Source organism: Mus pahari, chromosome X (genome assembly GCF_900095145.1).
Source record: "Mus pahari chromosome X, PAHARI_EIJ_v1.1, whole genome shotgun sequence".
NCBI classification, from domain to species: Eukaryota; Metazoa; Chordata; class Mammalia; order Rodentia; family Muridae; genus Mus; species Mus pahari.
Genome location: NC_034613.1, coordinates 36123579 through 36146446, shown reverse-complemented (window position 1 = coordinate 36146446; position 22868 = coordinate 36123579).

The following is a 22868-nucleotide window of genomic DNA, read 5'->3' as shown; positions in this document are numbered from 1 at the left end:
GCCAGGGCCAAGAAGTGGGAGTGAGTGGGCAGGGGGTCAGTGCAGGGAAAGGGTATAGGGGACATTTGAGATAGCCTTTGAAGTGTAAATGAAGAAAATATCTAATAAAATAATTTTAAAAAATAACAAAAAAAATTCACTAAAATATCAGTATTTACATTTTTTGTATTCACCCCATTTTCTACCATCAACAACACTGATTGCTACATTGATTCCTAAAATCTATAATATAATTTTATATTCATTTTAAAATAGTATGTTATAGAGAACATATTTATAACATGAAACATGATATTTTCACTTTTTTGACATTTATTAGACAAACTATAAAAATAATACTGTGTGGTATAGAAAATATGCAATTCAGACTAACCTGAATTCATTTTCCTCTCATTATGATCTCCTTATTACTAGGACTTTTTTTTATTGGTTATTTTATTTTCATTTCGTATGTTATCCTCCTTCCAAGTTTTTCCATCCTCCCTACCCCCTGCTTCTTTGAAGGTGCTGTGTCACCCATCCACCTAATACTGGGATTTTGGGTATGATCAACCTTACTAACAACTGTGATAATTTAATTGATGTGAAATTAGTATGTTTATTACCTTAAACATTGATGATTATATTTGAGTTTCTGCCATGTATTTTGTTATATTAAGTACACTTTTGTTCAGTATACTCCCACATTTGTGTCATAAACACAATTTTGTTTCTCTTGTAAACAATTTAATTCTCACAGATCACCTTTTATCCCTCTCCATAATTCTTTCTGTAGCCTGTGACTGATAACCATTATTCTGTTCTCTTCCTCAGGAAAATCAGCTTTCACTTTAAAATTCTACATGCATCATTTGATTATCTTTTCAAACTTATTGTTTTTTTACTTATTAAGATGTGTTCTATGTACATTCCTGTTATTGGAAATATTATTTTATTCTGTTCATAAATATGTGTATTAGTTCTATTAGCTATTATAAATATCATAAAAATAAAATCTTGAAGAATTTTTTGATGTGCTGAGGGATTTTTCTATTCATGCAGAATTAACAACTTACATCAAGACACAGAAGACCATTGCTTTATTTTTAATAAAATATCAGAATGTAAAAATTTTAGTTATGCTTATTAGAAAATTTATAAATTATGTCATGTTCAGGATAACCTCCATTCACTTGCAGGCAAATGGGTAGGCACATGCTTCAGATTCAGTTGTATGAACATATTCTAATATCACTGTGAAACTTAAAAATATATTTGTTAACCTTAATTCATTTATAAAAGAGTAAAACTACTTGTCTTAATGTGTTGTGAGAATTAAATGAAATAGTGTATATAAAGTAGATGTCCTTAAGAATCATGTAATGTTAAGACAATACAAATTTGAGAATATTTTACCTCTTAACTGTTTGAATACAGAAAGATTTTTAAACCAAAATATAAAATCCCTTGCACCCTCATCCATGCAAATCAGATTTGATAGATATAATATCAGTAAGGAATGGATAAACAAAAATAGTAAACAATGCAACATCATAGTCATTTTCAAAGTCAAAATAAAATGGAAATATAGGCATTTATGGAATCTAAGACTGAGTAAGATAACTTTGGATCTTTGTATACAAAGCTTGTATAATTTAGAGCCATTTTATGGCCTGGCTCATAAAAGCTATTGGGAAAACTTTAGTAACATTAATGAGGTTGACAGGAATATCAATGCCTTCAGCAAACAGAGAATATAGAGAAATTACTGAAGGAATTTAGGTTAAGAGTATTTAATTTCCTATCTGACTAAGACCATAGTTCCCAGCATATTAAAAAATAGTTAACTCCAAGGGACTTGGAAATGGAATGAAACTTATGTCACTTGTCTGAGTTCCATGTTGGTTTGATCTTTGTGATATAGGAGAGTCCTACCTCCACTCCATAGTGACTTGCTTGACAGGTTTAGAAACCTGGAAGCAGTCCCGAGGCTAAGAGTTTCATGGAAACTTAGTCTCCTTGAACTGTGGTATCCCATAACATCTGTGTGCTTCCTTTCAGTATTGTTTTGTTATAGGTGCCTCCAAACAATGACTTGCCAAATACCTAAGCAAAATCAAACTTTGCTTCCTGGCCTTCATCAATGCCCTAGGTAGTCCTTGAGCTGACCATGGGCTTGGAATTCAGTAAGAATGTTGCCTATTCGGTGACATTCAGAATTGCCTTTAGTATTATAAGAGAGATAGTGAAAGAAATCAGGCATTACTGTCTACTACATAGAGTTAGAAATCTCAGGGCAAGCTTAGCAACTTAAGTTTAGAAGTCTTATTATAGCTATGTGTGGCAGACTACATTACTTATTAATAGAAAGTCTTCCCACACTATCACTTAGAATAAAAGCCAAGTTGCTCCCATATACAGGAATTTACAACGGTGGTTTTAGAGTATTGCATTATTCATGAGAAGGTTAGCTATAGTGGAACTCCCTAATTAGAACCATGACTTGGGCACAAAAGCCCTTGCCCCAGGAGTGTAAAGACCTCACACCTGGCTTCTAAGAATATAGCTGACCTTAGATACAACTTACTTTGTCTCTGTTGTTTTATTGCCAAGTTCCTACCAGTCTTTGTGTTTGCATTTCCTCTGTTTTGTTTGAGTCATTAAGCAACCTTATTGTACCTTTCCAATGTATCACCTAACTTCCCTATTTTCTTTTGTATAAAAAGTTTGATGCTAAAATTGACAAATTACATTCAGATTCAGCACACTCTCTTGTGTCCTGCCTGTTTGTCATCCCATTTTCACCAACTCTATGCCCATCTGTCGAAGGCCCTGATTCCCATGGATTGAGGGAGACCGACTGAGCCCTGTCTGTGGCAGGAAAGACTCTCATCGATATGAATAATTAGACTGACATGTGGTTTAGAGAATTCCGAAGTATTAAAGAGATTAATAATAGTACATCACAGACAAGTTTTCTAAGTTAGAAGACAAAGATAAAAATCCTAAAAAACATCAAGAGATTTAAATCATTACAATTACAATTACATTACAATTAAAATTATATTATGTCATTTATTTGATGACATATAATGGACTATCAGATAATTTCTAGACAAAAATCATTATAGTCAAGAAGAGAATAAAAGTATTATCCTAGGTTCTGAAAGAAAATTGTTATCAACCATGACTATTATATGAGCAGAACAAATCCATCCTTTAGAAATGAAAGGAAAAGACAAATCATAAGACTTTTAAAGGATCCAGGAGTGGAAATGTGGTCAGGTTTTTGTAAAGACAGATCTAGGTGAAAGAAAATGAGACAAAGATAAATGTTGTGCTTGTGGTCCTATGGAAGACTCTAAAGTCTGAGCAACCATGCACTCAATGAATAGGAAGATTGCCAACTCTCAGTCCTCATCATAGAATATTCTTCTTCCAGGAAATGAGAATAAACAGAGATTCTATACTGGCCAACACATGGAATAAGTGATGGTGGAGTATTAATCTCTAAAGAAGACTTGTATATCATACATGGCTCAGGATATTCATGAAAGAGGGCACGGAGACAGATCAAAAAACCTAGAGATAGTGGATATTTCAAACACTCAGTGTTTTCCAGACACAAAAGGACTATTGCATACATGAACTTACAATGATTATATCACTATACACAAAATCTGAGTAAGTTCAAACCCTGCAAAAATTCTAGCATGAAGAAGGGAAGGTAGGCATGAAGTTTCAATGCTTAGTAAGTATTGGTATCTGATAGCTGTTCAGCAAGGTAGAATCAGTTTTCTTTAAGGATGTGATCTCTCATAAGATAAGTAGTCTTTAGGGCACACCCACATGCCAAACAGTAGTTGAACAACACAAACTGAACTGGATGAGATTACAACTTTAAAATGACAAATCAACTTTAGATGAGAAGGGATGTTAAAGTGGATAGGATATATATGAATGTAGCTGCAAGTCAATATGATCACAGTATATATTATATAAAATTCTCAAAAACTAATAAAATGCTATTTTAAAAAAACCCAAACTGTATGAAATAAGAGATTTATATCCTACTGATGAATTAATATTCAAGGAAATTCTATTGAGTATATTAATGATATTACCACATATTTATTTGTTGTTATAGTACTCTTAGTCGCAAAGACCAATGACATGAAATCAACAGAGATAGTCTGCAGAGTATTAATTGATACAGTATATGACATATATACATGTAAATATATATACATATATATGCATGCACAAATATATAGCCTTATATATTTTTTCATCCAAAGTAGAATTATAATCTACCATTTATAACTAAATATATGGAACTGGTAATTATTATGTTACATGAATTAAATGAGAATAAGGAAAGTATTACTTATGGGAAATATTTAAAATTTGATCACTAAGTAATAAGAGTAAATTAGCAATTATTACTAACTGAGAATATGAAAAACATCAGAAAATGCATTCCAAATATGATATAGAACAAATTATGATGTTCTCTTCCATAGTAGGGTAAATATAGTTCATAAGTTACAACATATTTTGTGAAAGGGGATAGGAGAGAGACAATTTAAAGATCCAAGAGAAAAGTTTCAAGGATGAAACAGAAATATTGAGTACCTTAATATTAATTACTATATATAAAGACATATAAAATATTATGATAACACTGATGTAATTACTACAGATTGACTGATGACACACATTTTAAATTCTATAATTATTTCATAAATTCATAAAATTTAAATAAATAAGAATATAGCTAATCCATACCACATTGCAGTCTCTCAAATTCACTATTTACTATTTTGATCATAATATACATAGTCAGAGCTTGAAGGGCTCTTATCTTCTTCATGTTCACTATCATTTATGTAACCCCAAAATGTTTAATTTTCTATATAATGTTATTAAGTTTTGAGACTCCACAATTCAGAGATAAATGTCCTACCAACATATGTTCATCTCAGAATACATGAGAAACCTAAAATTAAGAACATGTAACATTTTTATAAGAATTCTGAAATGTTAACTCACAATTGAAATTAGTGTTAATATATATGCCCAAGTTAATTTTGTTCTAGTAATATTTCCAGAATCATAATCATGTTGGACAAAATACAAATACCTTTCAAATCATTTTAAGACCCTAAACTATAGAGATCCAAAGTGAGACAATGTATAGAGAATGATTCTCTTAGGATTTACAGAACCATTCAGAAGAGGAGATGGAAAAAGTGTCAGAGCCAAAGGGAATAGCAGAGACCACCAAGGAAATAGCAACTTCTGAACACTCACGGAGACAACAGCAGCTAGCACAGGGCTTGCAGAGGTTCATTGTAGATGAAGCTCCATTGCTTAGAGGAGAAATGAACATTATTACCCATTCCTTACCCCGAAGCTCTCTAAATGACAACCACTCACAAAGTGGTTTTCTCCTGTAGTATCTCAGAGGATATACAAACCAGATTTAAGGGCAGGTCTCATGCCCAGCAATAGATGGTCCATACCAAAGTAACTCAATATTATTTTTGGAACTCTTTCTTTTGCTTTTCTGGTCTCATAATATTTTGTTTAGGCAAGATTTTTTTTTTACCCTACTGGTCTTTTGTTTATATAATATGGTTCCCAAATTTTTGATTTTATTGTTTATTTTTTACTATCTCAGTTTGTCTCTCTCTGTCTCTTTCTCTGTGTCTCTCTCTGTCTCTTTGTCTTTCTGTTTCTCTGTTACTCTGTCTCTGTCTCTCTCTCTCTTTTTCCAATATTTTTATTAGGTATTTAATTCATTTACATTTCAAATGCTATCCAGTTAGCCCCCTATACCCTCCCCCAACTGCTTCCCTACACACCCACTCCCAATTCTTGGCACTGGTGTTCCCCTGTACTGGGGCATATAAAGCTCGCAAGTCCAAGGGGCCTCTCTTTCCAATGATGGCTGACTAGGCCATCTTCTGCTACATATGTAGCTAGAAACACGAGCTCTGGGGGTACTGATTAGTTCATATTATTGTTCCATCTATAGGGTTGCAGACCCCTTTAACTCCTTGGGTAATTTCTCTACCTCTTCCATTGGGGGCCCTGTGTTCCATCCTATAAATGACTGTGAGCATCCACTTCTGTATTTGCCAGGCACTTGCATAGCCTCACAAGAGACAGCTATATCAGCGTCCTTTCAGAAATATCTTGCTGGCATATGCAATAGTGTCAGTGTTTGGGGGCTGATTATGGGATGGACCCAGGTCGGGCAGTCTCTGGATGGTCACTTGATTCTTGACAGGTGAGCTAAAACCATCCAGTGGAAAAAAAGGAGCATTTTCAACAAATGGTGCTGGCACAACTGGTGGTTATCATGTAGAAGAATGTGAATTGATCCATTCTTATCTCCTTGTACTAAGGTCAAGTCTAAGTGAATCAAGGAACTCCACATAAAACCAGAGACATTGAAACTTATAGAGGAGATAGTAGGGAAAAGCCTCAAAGATATGGGCACAGGGGAAAAATTCCTGAACACTGATAAGTGGTTCATGTTCCAGTGGGTAGTTCCAAACTATGTACATATGTGTAGGAATAAATTGTTCAATGGATATTTACAAAAACATAAGAGGGCATAAAGTTAGGAGGCAGATGTGTGGCTGGGAGATCTGAACGGTATGGAGTAGAAAATGATCATATTTTATTTTACATGTATGAACCCCCAAGGAATAATAATAATAATAATAATTAAAGATCAAAATTTAAACAGCCAAATGTGATATACTGTCTTAAAAATAAATTTAAGTTTTTTACCTGGAAACTGATATTGCCATCCTTTTATTTATTGACATTTATTTGTTTAAGTGCATATGCATATATATATATATATATATATGTTGTCAGCATATGTTCAGTACCAGTGTGATCCAGAAGTGTATGTCAAATTTCTTGTGAACTGCAGTTACATATGGTTGTGATACACTTTGTGAGTGCTAGGAATTAAATCTGGGTTCTTTGCTCTGAAATGCTGAGCCATTTTACCCACTTAATACAACATAGTTTTCAAAAAGTCATCCTAAATGCCAAATAATATGAATATACCTGGACCTTTGGGGCAGTGGGTGGCTAATATCCAAGTATATATAAAGAACACAGACTTTAAAAAAAAAAGTATCCCAATTTTAAAAATGGGATACAGAGCAAAACAGAAACACTTAAAGAAGTATTCAACATCCTTAGTGATTAGGGAAATGGAAATTAAAACAGCCCTGATATTCTGCTTTATACCAATCAGAATGGCTTAAAGTAAAAGCTCAAGTGACAGCACATGCTAGTGAGAATTTTGATAAAGGGGAACACTCCTTTATAGCTGGTGGGATTGCAAACTTGTACAATAACTCTGGAAATCAATCTGGTGGTTTGTCAGAAAATTGGAAATAGTTCTACATGAAGACCCAGTTATAATGCTCCCAGGCATATACTCAAAAGATCCTCCACATTCTTTAGGCCTTTTTTATATTCTTTTTGTTTGCTTGTTTTCTGAAACACTTAACTTAATGGTAGTTTTTGAAAATGTGTTGCCAAATCTAATTGCTACCCATTTCTAAATATATATATTTTTTCTCTTATGCAGTCCACAAAATAAATGTTCTCCACCCTCACCACAAGGAGATCAAATCATTGCATAGCAAGTGATATTACAATTGCATAGCATCCAAAAAATCCAGCATCAACAATCTAGAGAGGAAATTGAGCCTCAGGTCCATTATGTTGTCACATACTTCTAGTTTAGTGCTGTTTTAGTGACCACTCAATGATCGTAAACTACCTTTGGAAAAGTGCTCTTATTGTCTTTATTCATTCTCCTGTTTCAATTCTGCATTGAGTTTAGCCTTTAGAGATTAAAGGTAGTCTCTTTCATCTTTTTGTCATAGTTTCCTAAGTAGAGAAGAAATTGAAGAAGACAGCTTTAATAACTTTACATACAGTAAGGAAACAAGGCACAGGCAGAGTATAAAAAAGTAATCTAAAATTCAGCACTTTAAGTGCCTAGAGCTTCAAAGTGACAAAGGTGTTATAGCTTAATAACATCTTTTTGGAATCACATTTTGCAGTTAAAAAAATAAAAAGAGGAAATGCACTTGTGGTTTGTGGTACAGTATATTGCCCTTCTGAGGATAATCTGTTGCCTGTTCATTATTACAAGAAGTCTGCTAAGAAGTAAGTCCATGTTTAAATTTGAGTGTACAGATCATTGCCATCCTAATTTACAGTAAGTGAGGTTAGTAATTAAAAACAGTTGTGTTTGGTAGTAAAATGTTGCTGTAACCTTTTAGGGATGTTCAAACCTAAATATTACAAGAGATTTAACACAAAAAAATATTTTATTATTTTTTATTTATTTATTTTTAGTTTTAGTATAAAAGGAATCTTCATAAGAAACTTGCAGAGTGAAAAATGTCATGCTTTTTTCCCTTGTGGCTTGCTAGGGGAAATCATTTGAAAATAAGTGGTAGGGCTCACGCTAAGCTTTTTTTTTTATCATGTATTCATATTTTTTTTATGTTCAAAAACCACAATAAACACTTGATGTAGTATTTGAAAAGACACATATTACACCCTTCTTAAATTGACTTCCCTGAACCCAGCACTGTTTTGTTTCACCCTTTTAATGTTTTCCTGACAGTAGACACAAGCAGAAGGAGAATGGACAGCGATCAAGGAGAATGCACAAAAAACAATAGAATGTCTATGAAAGAAACATATTAAAACAGCCATTGCTTGTGTAACTTTCACATTATGAAAATTCTACCTCATTTTCTGGCTATGTATGCTATTGATGAGTTTTACTAGGTTTGTCTATACACTTAAAGGACACAAGACATTGCAAAACCAAAAACAGGAGATAAGGTAAATAGAGTTCTCTTAGAGAAACAAACTGCAAAATCAGCATTCAGTGTGTCAGCCCAGAGATAAGAAAATCACCTAAATAAGAAAACTTGAAGTCAGCCATTTAACAATAGATTACTTTATTATTTATGGAAATTCACGAATTAAAACATGATTTTCTCTTTAATAATCGGTTCAGTTTAATTAGCATAAATTATCTATGCATTTTTATTAACAGTAGTTGGTGTCTATATAGCTTCAACATATTTGTAACACTAAAAATTCTACTATTTCTTAAATATGTTAATAACCTAATTTAATGGTTTAGTGTTGTAAGAAGTACCATCATTTCTAAAAAGTATTTTCATTCAAAAAGATTGTTTTCAGATATCTGTGCATATGCAGTGTAATCACATAGCTTTTTTTTGCCAAAACATTCACTGTAATGCTTTTTTAAATCCAAGATATTTTTATTATTTGGGAGTTTTTCATAATATACCATGATCACACTCACTCCCCAATCCCCCCATGCCTACCCAACCATGCTTGTGATCTCCCTCACCACCACCCCCCACACAAAAAGTACTAAGTCCAATTTACGTTGCCCGTATACTCATTGGAGCATAGGCCAACTCCACGTGGTCAGCCCTTTAAAGAAAACTGAGTTTTTCCTCCACTCTCACTCCTTCCACCAGCCATCAACTGGGATGAGTTACACTTCAGCATACCTACCACAAATAACTAGAGTTTTTTTCAATGTCTTCCTTTCTAGACTGTTTCATTTTGGGGAAGAGAGGGTTTGTAGGGGGACAGTAGTTGTCATGGAAGTTTTCTATGTCTCTAATTTTGAATCTGCAATTATCAATGCCACTGAAAAGAAGCTTCCTTGCGATTTACAGTCAGGCCCAGAGTGGATCATGGACTTCCACATGTTTTTGTGACTACAGCACAGACCACTGACCTCATTAAGATCTCAGTAGCAGTATACACACCAGACATCATCAATGTCCTCAGCCTTAGCACTGATCATGAACACCATCATGACCCTTTGTGGCAGCACTGGCCACAGACCTTAACATGGCTTCAGGGAGCAAAAACCAAAGACATTTTCATGGCTTTTGGTGTTTACGTGGACAACGGACCACAACATGGCCTCCTGTCAAAATACAGACTACTAATATTCATAAGGATCTTAGACTTTATCATGACCTAGGGTGGTATCACAGACCATGGATATAGCATGGAGCATAGATATCATCACAGTCTCTGGAATCACCACAGACCATGTAGGTCTTTTGAGGAGGCCCAGTCCAAAAAAAAAAAAAATAGCTCTACATCTCATACATTCTGTCATTACTCAAGGCAAGGGTAATCAAGTGGCTGGGAAATCTGGTCTGAGATGGAGCTTGTTTTCCAGGCTGCTGCACACCACCCTGCCAGCTCTGCTCTGCATAACTTGTTCTGGCTTCTACCACACCTGCCACTGTCATTGCATCTTTCCACTGTAACAAGCATTCTCCATTCCTCCATCTTTCCTACTCTTTAATACATATTTGTTTGTTGTAGTGGCATTGTAAACACACAGTGTGTCACACAGTACATTTTTTTTTTTGGCTCAAACAGCTTTACATGCAAATATTCATTATAGCAAATCACTGGTCTGGTTCAAGATTTCTGATTTCTGAAGCATCATATATACTGGGAAAGACTCATCTTCTTGGCCAGACTCAGTGATCTTGTGGCTAGACAGTGGGCCAAGGGTCAGGATCTGCATGAGTTGTAGTCTAGCTACCGACAGCTCACAAGACAAGACTGTTGTGTTTACACCCTGAGGGCAGCAGGATGATCCTCAGCTCTTCTTCTCCTAGTGTGTCTGGTAGAAGCAATGGCTTCATATTAAAGGTATCTGGTGGGCTGAGGACCAGGCATATTCAGTATTGCCATAGTCTTTGTCTGATGCAGCTCTGTTTTCATATCACTTCCATACCATTTAATCACTGTATCTGTAGTTTCTCCATTCACCCCAGGTATCCAATTCTGTTCTGCCATATTTTCTTCCAATTTTCTTCATCTACTTGTTCAAAACATCTTCCTTTAAGACTTGCTGTTTTTTTTTTTTTTGATTATTCTTGGGATACTGCAGGCTCTGCAAACTCCTCCTTCACTGAAATGTCTCCCTTAGAGCCTCCTTGGGTCCCCCAGGGGCCTGATAATGCTTTACTCTCTCCTAGCAGGTTCCAGCAGCTGCTGGCACTGTTGATCACAGCCATGTTAAAAGTTTTTACCTTCTGTGGGGACGATGTGCTCCCAAATCTGCTTCTGCATCACTGGCTTCTCTAAGTGTTCCAGCAGCCCATAGATGGAGTAGATATTTGGGAGGGACCTACTTGTAATGCTGCATCTTGGAAAAGATTGCAGTTAAACTGGCCAGATGCTGATGGTAGCTCATTCTGCAGGTGTGGTAACTGCCCAGAGCCAAGTGGAGCCCACAGCCATAATAGTTGTATTTATTAAGTTAGCAAGCTAAAAATATGGTTTTTACTTAACAGAAGAACAAAGTTCAGTTACCACATTGAAGAGCCAAAGGTAAGGTATTGGAAAAACACTTCTACACTAAAAATGCAGGACAATTTGACAGTATTTTAAAAATATTTTAATTTGTTCTTGTTATAAGGTTTCTACAAGCAAAAACTGCTTGGACATGGGTTTAGTGGCAACTACAGTGTGTGTTCATTTATAATCCCCTTGTACCACTGATCCTTTCTCAGGGTGAACTTATAATGCCCTCCCCACCACCACCCTCACCCCCACCCCACTCCCACCCCTACCTCCACCTCCTGCAAAAGAAAGAAACATGTTATGGGTTGAAAACCTTCAGCTAATAAAACAGGTTTACTAGAAGTGGAACTACAGAAGAAAAGCAGAGATTCTCTCAGAACTATAGACTTCAATGGATTAGGCCCTGTTCTTTTGTTTGTTTGTTTGTTTGTTTGTGTTTTTGTTTTTCTCTTTGTTGTTTATTTATTTTAGTTTTGCTTTATTTTGTTTTGATAGGTGGTGCTATCAGTATCCTGAGGTTTACAGCCTGAATGATACTTCTGTCATGGATTCAGTTGTGCTAAGTTCTGCGTTCTATTAAAGTATAGGACCCTGTTACACTCTTTTAAAATTACATACATGTATATAATGTATCTTGATCATATCTTCTTCTAACTTCATAACTTATTTATTTTTTAAACTACTTTGTCCAATTGGTGATGCTTACATACACATAGTGTGTGATCATCTGCTAGAACATGGGAAACCTACCAGTGGACATCTCTCAACATAGCAAATTGACTTTCCTTCCTATGGCAGTTTCTATAGCACCCTTTAAGACTAGGAAAGCTCTCCAGCAGTAAGAGAATTATCTACTCAGTTCAAAACTGATTTTTCCATGTGGAATTCCAAGGTAGAAATGTTTTCAGCAATAATATCTTACCAATTTGTTATGCTGTATAACCAAGAATCATAGCAATAGCCTGTAAAAATTTCAGTGCCTTTGGTACTTTACTGACATATAGATAAGTTTATTTTTTATGGTGCTAAAATTTTTCATTTAGTAATCTATTTTGTAAAGAAATATTGCTTATCTTTGCATGGTACTTATTTTTAAACATTCTTTTTATTAGTATCTATTTAAATAGATTATAAGCTAGTAGATTTTTGTGATGCTTCTTCATAAATCACAACTTTAGATTAACCTAACCCCTAACTACTTAGTTCCCTAATCTGTTAATAATAGTCAAAATGAGTTATGATAGTAGCTCATAAATGTTTAATTTAGCAAAGTTTATGTTTGGTATAATTCTGTTTTTATTATTTCCATCATTTTAAATATTTTTGAAATACCATTTGTGTTAATGATGATGAGTATGAACTCAGAGTTCTAGAAGGATAGAGACAGAAGCAATTGTGAAATGAAAGTAAAAATTAGTAAGAAAGAATACAGGGCTTAAATATCTTAGTTTAGATTGAAGAGGGTGGGTTTCAAGAGTCTCTGACATATATAGATAAATGATTAAGGAGGGAATTTGAAATATAAATAGATCATGCTTATATTATCATTTATCAATGTGATAATATCTAAAGTGCATACATTCATTAATAAAGAAGATTAGGAGATGGTATCTTGGAGATGAAGACACTTTACAGTAAGGGAGTGTGTAGGAACATGTGACTCAAAAATGAATTAAAAGGGAACACGGAAAATAAATGTATAAAAATAACCAAAGGATTGAGAAGATAACAATACTGACTACTGACAAGAGGAGAAAATATACCAAATTCATCCATTAAATTTAATTATCATTGTCATTTTTTATTCACCATTTTATTCATTTATATTTCAAATTATATCCCCTTCGCAGTTATTCCTCTACAACCCCACAGCCCATGCCCCTTCTACTCCCTCCTCTTTGCCTCTATGAAGGTGTTCTTCAACCCACTTCCACCTCACCGCTCTAGAGTCTCCCTAGGCTGGGGCATCAAGTTTCCCTCCTATTAAGGTCAGATTAGGCCATTGTCTGCTACAAATGCATCTGTAGCCATGTTCTTTCCATGTATACTCTTTGGTTGGTTGTTTATTCCATGAGAGCTCTAGGTTGTCCAATTAGTTGATATTGTTCTTCTTATGAGGTTGCAATCCCCTTCAGCTCCTTCAGTCTTTCATCTAGTTCTTCCATTGGGGTCCCCAGGTCAAGCATCAGTCTGATGGTTGGCTCTGGTGTCCGCATGTGTATTGGTCAGGCACTGGTAGAACCTCTCAGGGAACAGTCATATCGGGCTCCTGTCAGCAAGTGCTTCTTGGCATCAGCAATAGTGTAGGGAGTTGGAGTCTGCAGATGGGATGGATTCCTAGGTGGAGCAGTCTCTCAATGGCCTTTCCTCCAATCTGTGTTCCATTTTTTTGTCCCTGTCTTTCCTTTAAACAGAAACATTTCTGGGTTAAGATTGTTAAGATGCATGGGAGACCCCATACCACAAATTGAGTCTATGCCTATCTACTGAAGGTGGTCTCTACAGGTTCTATCTCCCCTTTGTTGGTGATTTTAGATAAAGTTATAGACATTTGCTACTGGGAGCCTCTCGCTTCCCTGGAGCATTGGACTTTCTAGTGGTTACCCCCAGTACCCCATGTCCCACTGCTACAAATTTCTATTCAGTTTTATGACCCTCTGTACTTCTTTTTTGTCCCTTCCAAAACTTGTTCCTACCCCAATTTTTCCTTCCCCCTTGTTCCTTCTACCTCCTGTGATTGATTTGTTCCCTGTTCTAGGTAAGATTGAAGCAACTTTACTTTTATCTTCCTCCTTCTTAAGCTGCATATAGTTTGTATGTTGTATCGTGTGTATTCTGAGTTTTGGGGCTAATATCCACTTATCAGTGAGTACATACCATGTGTGTTCTTTTGTGTCTGTGTTAGCACACTCAGGATGACATAGTCTAGTTTCATCTGATTGCCTGTGAATTTCATGAAGTCATTGTTTTCAATATTTGAATAATACTTGATTGTGTAAATGCATCAGTATTTTTGTATCCGTTCTCCTGTTGAGGGGCATCTGGGTTGTTCCAGCTTCTGGCTATTATAAATAAGGCTGCTATAAACATAGTGGAGCATGTGACCTTATAATATGCTGGAACATCTTTTGGGTATATGCCCAGTAGTGGCATCATTGAGTTTTCAGGTAGAACTATTTCCAGTTTTCTGAGGAACTGCCAGATCACTTTCCAAAGTGGCTTTACCAGCTTGCAGTTCCATCGGCAATGAAGAAATGATCCCCCAACATCTGTCCCAATACTTGGCATAAATGAGAACACACACCCCGGGACTCAGGGGACACAGGAAACCCTGCCTAGCCAGAGGCACAAGTTCCTTCTGGTTTGCACCTGTGCCAAGAGCAGATCCTTAGCTCTAGGTCTCCACTCACTCCACCCATACCCAGAGGTAGGTTGACTCCCAGGAGTTTTGAAACACCCAGAACCTCAGGATCACAGAGACAACTGGATTCTCAGGAGTTATGACACAAACAAAATCACAGAATCATAGGCTTACAGTAAGGACAGGCTCCAGTCAGAGACAGCAAGTCCAATTAGCCCTAGAGATCACCAGATGGTGAGAGGCATGCACAAAAACATAAGTAATAGAAACCAATGCTATTTGGCAGCATCAGAACCCAGTTCTCCCACTATAGCAAGCCCTGAATACCCCAACACACCCCAAAAGCAAGAATCATCCATAAAGTTCCATGTCATGAAGATGATATAGTACTTCAAGAAGGAAATAAATAACTCGCTTAAAGAAAAACAGGAGAAAACAAGTAAATAAGCAGAAGCCCTTAAAGAGGTAACACGTAAACCTCTTAAAGAAATACAGAAAAACAAAATCACACAGGTAAGGGAATTAAACAAAACTGTCAAGGATCTAAAAATGGAAACATCACTCTCATTTTAAAAAGAATTCCCAGTAGCAGTGAGCATACACAGCTTATTGCCAGAAATGGAATTTCCAATTCAAAAAAAAGAAATCCTAAGTGATATATCTCAGATCCAAAAAGATAAATATGCTATTCATTCACTTATAAGTACATATTAGCACAGACCCAGAGATGTTAGGTGAAGAGAAGGGTTCTAAGAGTTTGAGGCATATGGATACCCCTAGTGTTCTTGGGTTCTATAAGTAAAAAGGCTAAGAAAATTATGATGACCAGGGCAGTAAGCAGTACCTCTACATGGTATGTTTGAGTTTCTGTCTTGACTTGCTTTGATGATTAAGGGTAATATGGAAGTATAAACCAAGTGGAATTATTTACATCTCAATTGGTTTTGTTCAGTGTGTTTTGTTGCAACAATAGAAACCTTAAATAAAACAGTGTTATAGATAGATCTTGATGTCTTCCTGAAGAACAGCAATATTGTTTTCCATAGTGGGTATTGGCAATTCCTTCACAAATGGATGAAAGTTCTCCTTACCATAGGATAAACTGTCACTTGTTTTATTGATCTTATTCATTCTGAGAGGTCTAAGAGGAAATTTCAAAATAGTTTTGATTTTTATTGCCTAGATTTCTAAAGATGCTCACTAGTTTTTAAGTGTTTCTCAAGCATCTGAATAAATTTCTTTTTCTTTTCCTTCCTTCCTTCCTTCCTTCCTTCCTTCCTTCCTTCCTTCCTTCCTTCCTTCCTTTCTTTCTTTCTTTCTTTCTTTCTTTTGAAAATTCTCTGCTTAGATCTTTATCTTATTTTAATTGGGTTATTAGTTTTCTTGATACTAAGATTTTGAGCCCTTAAAAGTGTATGTCATTCTATGGACTACTTGCTTCATGTACATGAGTGTTCTTGGACATGCAGAAGTCTTTCAGTTTTATGATCTCCTACTTGTTAACTTTTTTATCTTAGTACCTGTGCTAATGGTGTTTCATTCTTTTGATGTGACAATGAGGTCAAGGTCATACATTGTATTTTTTAGGATTCAGTGCATCTGGTCTTGAGTTGGATTTTGTGAAGGGTGAAAGAATGGTTGCATTCTTCTAAATGCATCCATCAAGTTTGACTAACAAAATTTGTTAAAGATGCCTTATTTTAACCAGTGGTTTTTTTTTATGGCTTCATATTAAAATATTGGGTACCCATACCTGTCTTAATTTATGTCTAGATTTTCAATTGTTTCCATTTATCAATATGTCTATTTTCATGTCAAATTCATGTAGGTTTTATTACTATAGCTCTCTGGAACAACTTCAAATGAAATCAGGAATGTTGTCTACCAGTTCTTTTATTGTTCAGGATTGTTTTGAATATCCTGGGAGTTTGTTTTTCAATATGAACCTGAAAATTGTCTTTTCAAGATCTTTGAAGAATTGTTTTAGAATTTTGATGGGAACTGTATTGAACCTGTATATATGCTTTGGTTATAATTGGCATTTTTACTTTATTAGTGTATGTATCAGTGAGCTGTTTACCATATATTAAACCAATTGGTAACCATGTGATTTTCCCAATTGTTGAATCTGTTACATATACACACTACTGACTTCGTTCTCTAGTGAGTTCAACAAGAATTATGTTAGAACTTTAGAACAATAAGGGGATACATTCCAGACTGAATCCTGGTTGTATAGGACTTAGTTCTTTCTCAAGTTTTATAATTGATTATGGAATAATTATGAGGATATTTTTGGTTTTTAATCTTCTTTCGTATATTACATCTCAACCACAGTTTCACCTCCCTCCCCTCATTCTGAGTAAGGTAACCTAGATCCAGAAAGACAAATAAGTGGATAACTCATAAGTGGATATTAACTGTAAAGTAGAAGACAATCATGCTGAGGTCCATAGCCCCAGAGAGGCTAAGTAACAAGGAATACTAAAGGGGAGATGGAAGAATCTCTCTGTAAAATGAAAATATAATAGCTATTATGAATGGTGCAGGGATAATTGTGGCTGGGAACAGAAGGGGTCAAGTGGGTGTAGAAAATACTGGACAGAGAACTGGAATTGGGAAGGCATTTCAACCATGAGGAGGGAACCTAGTGCATGGACTGTCAAAGGAATCTATAAAAGTGACAGTAGTAAGGATTCCTAGAAATGGGGGATATGGAGCTTGAACTGGACATCTTCTATAACCAAGCAAGGCCTCAAGTAGAGGTATTGGAATAACAATATAGCCACAAAACCTTTGAAAATATACCTTTAAGAATTTTTAGTTTCTATAAACCCCAGTGTATACCATCTAAGAGAAATAATGAAGTGAAATGCATATTTGCTGGATTTCAGAATTTGTTTAAAAATTCCTTCATATAACGAGCATTTTATTTTAGATTTACATTATGTAGATTTGTTATACTGTTTTGAAGGCATTACTAGCCAACTCAGTTATATTTGACTCCCAAGCATCATACTAGAGAATAAAATAAATATAATTTATATGTTTATTTGCATTAGTCTGTTACATCATTTAAACCTGGAAATTCAATTAGGAGTGCTCTCAAAATGATTTAATTGAAACTATGTCTTTTTAGCTTGTATTTTATTGAAAAAAATCAGATCATTTCTGAATATATATCAAATAACATCATTTTATATGATATTTTTCAAGTACATATTTCAAGTAAACACCCCTCTGTTGTAATATAAAATGTTGTAAATCTTATTTCTGAAAGTTACATGCACAATATATCATTAAATATGGACACACAAATAAGTAAAGTGCATGGTTTATTTATGTAATTATTCAGGAAATTCAACATCAGTTTCTAGTGCAATAAAAAAGGATGTTGCCAGAGGATATAAAGTGCACTGCTATATCAGGTTTTTTTTTTCCTCTTTAATCTAGAAGCAGCTATAATTTAAGATCTGTAGGTGGAGTCTTTTCATCTGACTGCAAGTTATAAACACTTCCTTAATGCTATTACTTACAGACTTTGTTTTGTTATAGAGAATTACAGTGCATATACCAAAGCTTAATCTTTTTCTTTTAACTTTGTTTTTGTTTATGGTATACCAACAGTGAAGATTTTTATCTTAAAATTTTACTTACCATGAAAAGGTAAAGCTTGAACAAATGAAATGTAAATTGAATGTTTCTTCCTCACTAATTGATTCACTTAGAAGCTTTAACATGTAAGATGGAGTGGAAACTAGAATAAATATTTTGTGCTGGTTTACTATTGGACAACTTCTTACTTACAGGTAGTTTTGCATGAGTGTGTACAGATAAAAATGTCATATATTCACTAGAAATAAACTTAGTTACTTCTTGAATCAGTAGGTAACCCAGAAGCTGCAACTGCTTCTATACTTAATTACATACTAGTCAATTCTTAATACAGAGAAGCTAGATGGTTTCAACTTTTATAAACTTTAAATAGAAAGTGTCCTTATCCTATATAAATGATTAATGCTAGAATAAATATAATGTCTTCATATTTATTCAGGGAAATAAATATGTTCTTTATTATATTTTATTTAAACATGTGCCTTTGGTCTTTGACAAATGAGGTGACATAGACATTAGATGTAATTATGCTTATATTATATTTTACTAGTTGTACTACTATTTATAATATGGCTTGCCATATATTTTTCTATGTGTATTCAAACAATTAATAACATAGGGTTTAATCAACAGATGCTAAGTAAGATGACTACTATGAGATTGGTTAGTATATTGCTGCATTTATCTAATTTGATTTCTTTCATTGATTATTGGAAGACTTCATTTCAACAAAGCAGTGACCTACCTAGATTGTACTAATTTAAAAATATTATTCTATCATGTTACCATCTTAAGGTATCCTATATGATTATTTAACAATGGCTCTTTACCGGTATCCATTCTATATTCATTGCATTTTCTCTAAAATACAAAATGATATACTTGATATATTAAGAGAAATATTGACACAAGGAACTTGGAAAAGTACAACAGTAGAAAATATAACTTGAACAGAACAATAAGTTTAATAATATCCACATATAGTGGAATACCTAAACTATAAACGTTAAATCTTGAAATTCTATGCAGCCACAAGAGTTTCTAGGACTCACTGGATATTTTTGGATGAGGATATTCTAAAAGTTAAATTAAAGGTTTACTTCATATTACATTATTTGTTTCATCCAGTTTCATCCAGTCATTCCAAAGCATATGGGTAATGCTAAGCCAAAATAAGGCCAGATGCTTTAGGGATTAGTAGTGGCTCCTTGCAGCTAAGTAAAGGAAGATAATTTGTCCATGATGATTTATTACACTAGACAAGTCAGTTCTTTAAGCTATGTTAGGCCTTTCAATTTCAGAAAATTTTAATGAAATAAAAATAAATTAAATGAAATGTATATTCGATATATACATCTGGGATAATTCTTTTGTCTTTTGAATCTTTAAAATATTATGTTCACTTGTTTGGAGATTCTAGCAGGGGAGTGAAGCTACTTATATACTCTTGACTGAAGATTGGTCCTCTTCTATTTGGGAAAGGTTGTTCTCTTCAACAGAATGTTCAGCATTGAGAAAGATGCACATGAAGCATTGAGAAAGGAAGGAGACACATGGCTATCTAGCCAGATCAGGCAAATCAACCCTGGCAATCGATGAGTAACAGGTGTTCTGGCCAGATCATCCTCACAATCCTTTCGAAGCAGAGGAGGAAGGATTGAAGGAGCCAAAGGACTTAAGGAAAATGACACAAGAAAAACCTACACAATCAACTAACCTGGGTCCACAGGGGTTCAAAGAGACTGAACTTCCAACCAGAGAGCATGTGTAGAACTGACCTAGGACCTTTGCACGTACATGTAAGTTATACAGCTGGGTCTTCATGTGGGACTTCTAAAGTATGAACAGAGGCTCTCTTTGACTACATTGCCTGCGTTTGGATCCTGTTGCCCTGACTATATATATATAGATAGATAGATAGATAGCTATAGATATTATAATTATATTGTAAATTATATATATGTAATAATTTAATATTTAAAATATTGTAGTAACAATAAAAATTAAATTGTGAGTGAATATTTTCATATTTAAAATACTTAACCACGTGAGAATTTTTTCATAATCCTACCATGTTCTTGTCTTTTTTTAAGATTTTTTTTATTTTTTAAATTTTTTATTAGAAAGTCTTCATTTACATTTATGTTTCAAATGCTATCCCCAAAGCCTCCTATACCCTCTCTCCACCCTGCTCCCCAACCCACCCACTCCTGCTTCCTGGCCCTGGCATTCCCTGTACCGGGGCATATGATATTCGCAAGACCAAGGGACTCTCCTCCCATTGATGTCCAACTAGGCCACCTTCTCCTGCATATGCAACTAGAGACACAGCTCTGGGTGGTACTGGTTAGTTCATATTTTTGTTTCTCCTATAGGGTTGCAGACCCCTTTAGCTCCTTGGGAACTTTCTCTACCCCCTTTATTTTTTAAAGTTTTATTTGTTCTTATCAGATATACTACATCCTGACTATAGTCTACCTCTCCTCCTGTCTTTCCTGCCACCTCCTCTCTTCCCAGATTCACTCTTCCTCCTTTTCTCTTGAGTAAACACACCCCTCTTATTAAGAATGAAAGAGGCAACACAGTAGGAGGGAAAGGCTCCTAAAAGAGTGCAGAAGAGACAAAGACAGCCCCTGCTCCCAATGTTATGAATCCAAAAGAACCACACTATACAGCTCTAACATATATGCAGAGGGATTAGGCTAAATGTTTGCAGACTCCCTGATTGTGAGTGCAGTTTCTTTGAGCCCCTATAAATCCAGGCTAGTTTATTCTGTTTTTTTTTTGTTTGTTTTTGTTTGTTTGTTTGTTTGTTTGTTTGTTTGTTTGTTTTTGTGGTGTCCTTGACCTTTCTGATTCCTACAGTCCTCCAACCAACCTTGTCACAGAAATCACTGAAGTTTGTCTAGTGTTTGCCTGTGGGTCTGTGCATCTGTGGACATCAGTTACTGGATGAAGCATCTGTGATAACAACTGGGATAGGCAACAATCTATGAGTACAACAAACTCTCATTAGCAATCATTTCATTGACTTTTTTGTTCCTTTATTTTTTATTTTTTGTCCAGTAGTGTTTGGTTCTATCCTAGGTGTCTGGGATATCTATCCTTTGGGCCTGAACCATTAGACAGTGTCAGGGATAGGTTCCCTCTCATAGCATGTATACAAGCTAGAACAGTCATAGGTTGGCCACTTCCACAATTTCTTTTTTTTTTTTTTCAATTTTTATTAGGTATTCATTTACATTTCAGATGCTATCCCAGAAGTCCGCTATACCTGCCCTGCTACCCTACCCACACACTCCTTGTTCTTGGCCCTGGTGTTCCCCTGTACTGGGGCATATAAAGTTTGCAAGACCAAGGGCCTCTCTTCCCAATGATGGCTGACTAGACCATCTTCTGCTATATATGCAGCTAGAGACACGAACTCTGGGCATGCTGGTTAGTTCATATTGTTGTTCCACCTATAGGGTTGCAAACACCTTTAGTTCCTTGGGTACTTTCTCTGGCTCCTCCATTAGGGGTGCTGTGTTCCATCCAATAGCTGACTGTGAGCATCCACTCCTGCGTTTGCCAGGCACTGGCATAGCCTCACAAGAGAGCTATATCAAGGTCCTTTTAGGAAAATCTTGCTGGTGTATATAATAGTATCTGCATTTGGTGACTGATTATGGGATGGACCCCTGGATGGGGAAGATTTCGATGGTCCATCCCTTGATCTCAGCTCCAAACTTTGTCTCTATAACCCCTTCCATGGGAGTTTTGTTCCCAATTCTAAGAAGAGGTCAAGTGTCCACATTTTGGTCTTTGTTCTTCTTGAGTTTCATGAGTTTTACAAATTCTATCTTGGGTATTCTAGGTTTCTTATTAGTGACTTCATATCATGTGAGTTCTTTTGTGTTTGGATTACCTCACTCAGGTTGATACCCTCCAGATACATCTATTTGCTGAGGAATTTCAAAAATTCATTGTTTTTAATAGCTAAATAGTATTCTATTNTNTAAATGTACCACATTTTTTGTATCCACTCCTCTGTTGAGGGACATCTGGGTTGTTTCCAGCTTCTGGCTATTATAAATAAGGCTGCTATAAACATAGTGAAGCATGTGTCCTTATTACCAGCTGGGACATCTTCTGGATATATAACCAGGAGAGGTATTGCTGGGTCCTCCGGTAGTATTTGTCCCATTTTCTGAGGAACCACCAGACTGATTTCCAGACTGGTTTTATATGCTTGCAATCCGAACAACAATGGAGGAATTTTCGTCTTTCTCCACATCCTCGCCAGCATCTTCTGTCACCTGAATTTTTGATCTTAGCCATTCTGACTGGTGTGAGGTGGAAACTCAAGGTTCTTTTTGTTTGCATTTCCCTGATGATTAAGGATGTTGAATATTTTTTCAGGTGTTTCTCAGCGATTCAATATTCCCCAGTTGAGAATTCTTTGTTTAGTTCTGTGCCCCATTTTTTAATGGGG